The sequence below is a fragment of the Cololabis saira genome, chromosome 15, assembly GCF_033807715.1.
Source record: "Cololabis saira isolate AMF1-May2022 chromosome 15, fColSai1.1, whole genome shotgun sequence".
Lineage (NCBI taxonomy): Eukaryota > Metazoa > Chordata > Actinopteri > Beloniformes > Belonidae > Cololabis > Cololabis saira.
The window spans coordinates 39868211-39875469 of NC_084601.1; the positions used below are offsets into that span (position 1 = coordinate 39868211).

Here is a 7259-nt window from a genome sequence, read left to right on the forward strand (position 1 = left end):
ATCAAGCTTTTCTAGTGATGCACCGAATCTTCGGTAACTGAAATTGTTCGGCCGAAAATAGCAAAAAAAACACTTACGGTGTTCGGTGGAATAAGTGGGGGAAAAAAACGAACACTTAATAACGGCATGTTTAGATGACGCAAAAGAAGTGGATAAAACGAAATAAAAAAAAAGAAAATCAATCCCTTTCCCATATTACTGTAATAATTATGGGAAAGGGATTGATTTTCTTTTTCTTTATTTTGTTTTATCCACTTCTTTTGCACTTTTTTTACAATGCACTTTAATGCACTAAATAATTTTTTTTTGTTTTCATGTAATGTAAGCTCAAAGATGGTCAAAAAATGTATTTTGCTCATTTATTTATTTTAAGTTTTTTTATTTAAGTTAAGTTTGGAATTTCTTTAAAAAGCATGCCTAAAGCACATTTATTTGATTTATGCAATGGTGAAAAAATTGGCAAAATAAATGGAAAAACTGTGAAGAACCATGTTGGGTATGTTATTCGGTATTCGGCCAAGTGTTTATTATTATTTTCGGTTTCGGCCACAAATTTTCATTTTGGTGCATCACTAAGCTTTTCCTCACGTAAGATCCTAACTCATCGCAGAGAGTCCATGTTGATATAACTGACATGGACTGCGTGGCCAATAATCTCAACCCATGTCTTATATTCTGTTTCCTCACCTCCGGCCACACATTCAGATATTTGTACAGCTGAATTTTAAGTAATTTTAATTTTAAGAAAGTATTGTGACTTCTGTGCGTCATTTCTTATATATGGCTCGAAAATGTACTTTTTTTAAAATATTGCACTCTTCAAAGTGAATTCTCCTCTGTTGCAAACATATTTTAAATTATTAAGAAGCAAAAATGTTACGAGCTTGCGATGTTTAAAGATTCAGCAGGAATTTTTCTGAGTGTTTAAGTTTCACTCCAGTTTTTGATGTCGCTTCAGCTACTTCTTAATCAATCCTAAACACAGAAATAGGAGCTCCATGCATGCAACTGACATGTACGTCAATGAAATAATGATGTAGTGTTTGAGTCATCTGAAATCATAAGTCTGCGTGACAGTCAGCATTCTCACGGTGTCAAAGGTGATCATTTTGCAAAATGCATTTGTCAGACTTAATCACTGTTTTCTGTTTTTTTTTTCAGGACCGAGTCACCGTACTAAACCCATCACCACGCGCTGCTGGTAAGTCACTGTTCAGTGTGTTCATGTGTTCATGTGTTCATGTGTTCATGTGTTCATGTGTTCATGTGCCGCACGCACAATCATTTTTAGCTAGGGAGGGTTTGAGCACACCGACTTAAATTGCACATATTTCAGATGTGACATAATGCACTTTTTTTTTTTTTTTTTAAGTTATCCAGATACAATCTGACCAGATCAATATTTGTTTAAATATTTCACATTCAAATTCCACACAAAAAAACCTCAAAGAACACTACTTGAGTCTTCAACAAGATTTGGATCCAAATTTATCACTTAAAAAAAAAAAAAACTGAATTAAAATAAATTCAACAAAGAAAAACATGCATGTTGCAATATTTAGAGGCTGCAACTGTTGCCATGGTTACCGGTATTATTAGGATTAATACCTGGGTTAATCGGAATGACTCAGTAATGACACATTCCTTTACGATGTTGATGTGAGTCACTGTTTCCACTGACATTTTCTATTTATATTAATTGATTCATTTCTATATTTTCCAATAATATGTTATCAATATAATTTACACTCGTGTTTATTTATTTGGAATTAAATTCCTTTCATTTAAATCCAAAATACTTGACTAATCTCCAAAGAATTTTTTTTTGACTGACTAGAATATTTAAAGGCTGCATTCATGTGTCAGTAGTTTATCTGGTTGATCAGTCGGTATCGATGAGTCACCACTTACGCAGTCAGAATGTGGTGAGCCACAGCTTCCTGTGTGTCTTTTGAACAATATGTGTGTGTGTGTGTGTGTGTGTGTGCGTGCGTGCGTGCGTGCGTGTGTGTGTGTGTGTGTGTGCATACTGGTTTTCATATCTTTGTGGGGACCAATATATGTATACACAGTCACGTCATGGGGACCAGTTGCGGTATGGGGACAAAAAATCAGGTGTGTGTGTGTGTGTGTGTGTGTGTGTGTGTGTGTGTGTGTGTGTGTGTGTGTGTGTGTGTGTGTGTGTGTGTGTGTGTGTGTGTGTGTGTGTGTGTGTGTGCGTTTCTGTGGCTGCAGGGCTTGTTGTTTCCACACCCAGGCTGTCTCGCACACACACACACAAACTATACAAAGATAAATACATATATTGCATATACAATACAGCCCTCACTTTTTTTTCAAACTGTGCAAAGGTTAGCTGTCTGTTTCCACCTTAAAGAGTCACTAATTTAGTGGTAAATCCTCTGTGCTGTTAGCTGCAAAGAGAGATGTGTTTATCTATTTTACTTAATCTCTTTCTTCTGTGTTTATGTTGACACTGAGATGTCTTTAGTTTCACATTTATAACTTACACAGCAGTTGTTCATCTGCTCCATGGAAAAAATGAATGTACTGTATTTTGCGGACCATTAGGCGCACCACATTATAAGGAGCAATATCAATGAACAGGTCTATTTTCAAATAAAGCGCATGATGAAGTAGAGTGTAAACAAAACAGTCTGGTAAGTCAAACTTTATTCAACTCCTTCACAATAACCCAAAATATCGTTCGGTTGTAACTAATATAGAAAAAATACACTAATTTCCCACAAATCCACCAATAAAAAGTGGAGGAGGTCGGCGTCGTATTACGTCCTGTTCTCTGATTGGTTCTTCGTTGCCAGCGATAGCAGACACCTCAAGTTAGTGTGAGTTTGGAACAATGTTGTATTCCAACATTTGATTATAACTGGATTATGATGTAGATTTGGAAATTGGGTTTACTCTAAAAACGTTGTCTTGATGTCTAATTACAGTAAGGTAACATGGACTAGATGTTGGATGATGGATGATGGTTGCTTTCCAGCGATACATAATTATTATTAGTTATCTAACGCTCTCTGCTGTTGCAACCCATATCCAACCAAGGACCGACTTTAATGTGTCATCTGTACCTAAAATGATACCTAAAATGTAAAATGATTGCTAGAGTAAATGGTTCTTCTTTCCAAATATTATATACAGCCTCTTTTTGGTTTCATTTTGCAATTTTACCAGAAAGTTAAGTCCCAGACCATCAATTGGCAGCACGTTAAGACTTTCGGTGCGAGTATATACTAAACAGTATATATTCAAAAAGTATACTTAAAGGAGCTTGAGGCAGGATTGAGGCAGGATTTATGAAAAAAATTCGTATACGTTTTAAGTTTTCTAGTAATAAGGTCAGATGAAGCGTTCCAAACCAAAACGAATGAGCCCTCTAGTGTATCTCTCCGTTGCCTTGAACAGGCTGTGTGCTGCAAAATGTGCTGCAGTGCTGGGGCCGAATTTCCCACGCTGTCCTGTGGATGTGACGTCACATGACGCTGCATGTGCGTTCTCCCCGTTCTCCCGTGCCGGCTTCACTGTTGGCTGCAGTACCCCCGACGGCCGTCGTGGAGAAGGGTGGCGCTAGAGAGTCTCATTTCTTAAAAGGAGCCTCATGCTCCTTTAAGTTCGGCCCACTTTTGAGTAAATATCAGTAGTCGGACGTACTACTCAGAGCCACATGGCACTTCCTGCCATTGGGAGGGGGAGTTGTTACCATGGTAACAGCAACAGTAGCAGTTGTTACCATGGTAACAGCAGCAGTAGCAACACAACCGCTCCGCTCTTTCCCGTTTATCCTGGCCCAAACAAGATGACATTATATAATATTATTATATACGAATATTATAATATTAATATTATATAATAATATTATTATTCTTAACCCTTGTACTGTCTTTGGGTCAAAATGACCTCATTCTCCTTCCTTCTTTCCTCCTGCTCTCTCCTTCCTTCTTCCCTTCCTTGTTTCTCCCTTCCTTCCTTCCTTCCTTCCTTCCTTCCTTCCTTCCTTCCTTCCTTCCTTCCTTCCTTCCTTCCTTCCTTCTGCTCTCTCCTTCCTTCTTCCCTTCCTTCCTTCTTTTTTCCCTTCCTTCCTTCTTTCCTCCTGCTCTCATCTTCCTTCCTCTTTTCTCCCTTCCTTCCTTCCTTCCTTCCTTCCTTCCTTCCTTCCTTCCTTCCTTCCTTCCTTCCTTCCTTCATTCCTTCTTTTTTCCCTTCCTCCCTTCTTCTCTTCCTCCTTCCTCGACCCGAAGACAGCACAAGGGTTAATATTATACTTATGACATATACGTATCACTTAGCAACCAAACCCCGCTGCATTGCATTGTGGGAAGTTTCTGTTTAGCTAGTGTCCATCAATCCATACTAATAGATTTCTCTGAAATGAGTATGGATAGTACATACTATTGTGTACGTACTAATGTTTCGGACGCACTAAAAAATCTCACATACTGTTTTTGCTACTCATTAGGGTGGAAGTGGGGGATTTTGGATGCAGCCATTGTCTTTTAAGCCAAGCCTAGCATGTATGTTAATGAAATGGGAAGTAATGATGAGCTCTGCAGTGACGATGCTGCTTCCTCTCTTTTGTTTCTTGAAGCCCAACATCCCACCATCTTGTTCGTCATGGTCCACTCGTGCAGCCAGGAGGAGGAGGAGCTTCCAGATGATTCCACCTGGATTCCTACAACGATTCCTACACCGCGCCCGCCGGACCAGCTATTCCATCATCTCCTTTTATCTGGCTGACATGGACGGTGGATATTTGGTTCAATGCAAGCAATGGATTATGTCAAGATCTCCTCATTTTTATCTAATTATTTACATCTTTTATCTTTCAACAAACCCATCCACCTTTGCTGGATCACCTCCTCTTTCTTCCCTCCCCCCACCCCCCCCTCCACAACCCACTTCCTTTTGGAAACTAAGACACCGAGAAACTTTCCGGTTGAAACGTCTTCTGGACTAAAGCTGATGGACTGGTGACTGTGATGAGTGACTGTCTTTATCCTGCAGGAAACCTGAGGAGAACACACACACACACACACACACGCACACACGCGCGCACACACACACACACACACACACACACACACACACACACACACACACACACACACACACACATGCATGGGTGAACACACACAGAGAGGCCACACAGGCAGTCATTCAGGTTTCTGGTCAAAATAATATGCAGAAAAAAATGTGGTTTGATTTATGTGGCTGTCCGTTCCAGGTGGGTGGAGTTTGCCTGATAGCGGGTGCATTAAGTGCAGTGGAAGAATTTTGAAGATAAGATTTTGATGTTTCTTTTTTTTGCCCATCTCGAGAGGTTCATAGATGAACACTTTGATCTGAAATACTTCAATCAGCCTTGTGCTCATCACTAACGCCGTTAAAAGGTTTCTGATACACCTGCAAATCCATTTTCTGCAATTACATTAGTATTAAAACAAAACCAAAACAGATAAAAAAATATCATCTTTATGAACTGGGTTATTGAAGGCCAAATACAACACGTTTGAGCTGGGAATGTTCATCTCTTTTTCCCAACAATGATCGTATCACTCCATTATCCTGCTACAAATCTACATTTAAGTGGAAGTTTATTAAGATCTACGGTGTTTATCTGAAACTAATGTCATCGCATATAATAAATCGTCATGTTTCTTTTTTATTTTTTTATTTCTGCTCATTAAAATGAGGTTTGAAGTACATGTGATCAAAATCAACTGCAGAAAAGTTTAGCAGCTCCACAAACTGAATCCAGCATTGTGATACAGATATCTCAACAGTCCGTGATTGAAGCTTTTCTGCAAAACCCTGTTACGGGTTACATGTTTCATGAGGTACACCGGAAAAAGTACCAACTTTTTAATTTGGTTTCACGCGGTTCAATGTCTGCTACAAGCCTACAATGACTGTGTTAGAATCAAAGTAGTGTCAAATGATCAAGTAAATGCACTGCAGTCAGTCGACTCCAACAATAGGTATTGTTTGCTTTCGTAGTGATAAACCACTTAGAGTTTCAGCATCTAGGCTCCAATCTAATCAATGGGCGGGGGAGTTAACTTACACCTTGAATCCATACAACCGGAGCATTTAAGTGGAAGCTGGGAAGTGGCATCAGCCATTAGAGAGATGAGTAACTCTCCCATCAATTAGACTGTGAACGAGCTAAAGTAGCTGGAATACACTGCAAAAACTCAAAATCTTACCAGAAATATTTGTCTTATTTTAAGTTAAAGTTAAAATGTCTCATTTTCAGTCAAAAAATCTCATTACAATTAAAAGTCATTACCAGAAAAATAACTTGTTATTTGACATTTTTCACCTGTTTCAAGTAAATTTTCACTTGAAATAAGTAGAAAAAATCTGCCAGTAGGACAAGATTTATCTTCTCATTACAAGCAAAACAATCTTGTTCCACTGGCAGATTTTACTACTTATTTTAAGTGAAAATCTACTTGAAACAGGTGAAAATTGTTGTTTTTTCCAGTGATGAGTCTTGTTTTAAGTGTAATGAGATTTTCTTTTACTAAAAATGAGTAATTTTAACTAGAAATAAGACAAATATTCTTGTTAAGATTTTGAGTTTTTGCAGTGTAATCATGCAGAGGGAGGAGAGAGAGCATATAAACACTTGCTTTGCCTCCCTAAATTAGTCCCAAAGAAGAAATTGTTTTTAATATACCAGAGAACACTAGTTGTTTCTTTTTTGTTTTTGTTTTTTATTTTAATGTATTTTCACAGCTGAAGAGTGTGGACTGATTATTTGCTGATAACTGCAAACAAAGCTAACCTGAATAAAGAAACCTTCCACACACACACTCGGTGTCCCCCCTGTCATCTCCGCTTGCTTCTTCTCTACTTGCTGTCTCTCTGGTCGACGATCCGCAGCTCTCTCTTCTTCTGCACAAATGTGTCAGGGCAGAGAATGGAGTGAGAAAACTGAATGGTGGGAGCGGCAAGACTGAGCACGCAGGTTAAAGTGAAGAAAGAAGAAAAGCTACAAATGGGAGGGGTTTTGTCCATGATGGCATTTTTTAAATTTTGGAGGGAAAGTTTGACGAGCTTCAGGGCGGAGCTAGTCAGTTGTATCTCATTTGAAAGGATGTTGTTTTAAACTAAATTACAGTTTAGTTAATAACAGTTACAGACCTTTGAAAATGCATATACAGGACTGTCTCAGAAAATTGGAACATTTTGTGATAAAATCCTTTATTTTCTGTAATGCAAAAATGTCATACATT

General features: G+C 38.4%; 1 long non-coding RNA gene across 1 annotated transcript; it reads left to right on the top strand.

Annotated features, from left to right (window-relative positions):
• The first annotated feature begins 1161 nt into the window (after window positions 1-1161).
• Window positions 1162-6834, top strand: LOC133460789 (uncharacterized). Its single transcript, XR_009784155.1, has 2 exons — window positions 1162-1201; window positions 4607-6834. It is a non-coding gene; the product is annotated as an uncharacterized LOC133460789 (long non-coding RNA).
• The last annotated feature ends 425 nt before the right edge of the window (window positions 6835-7259 follow it).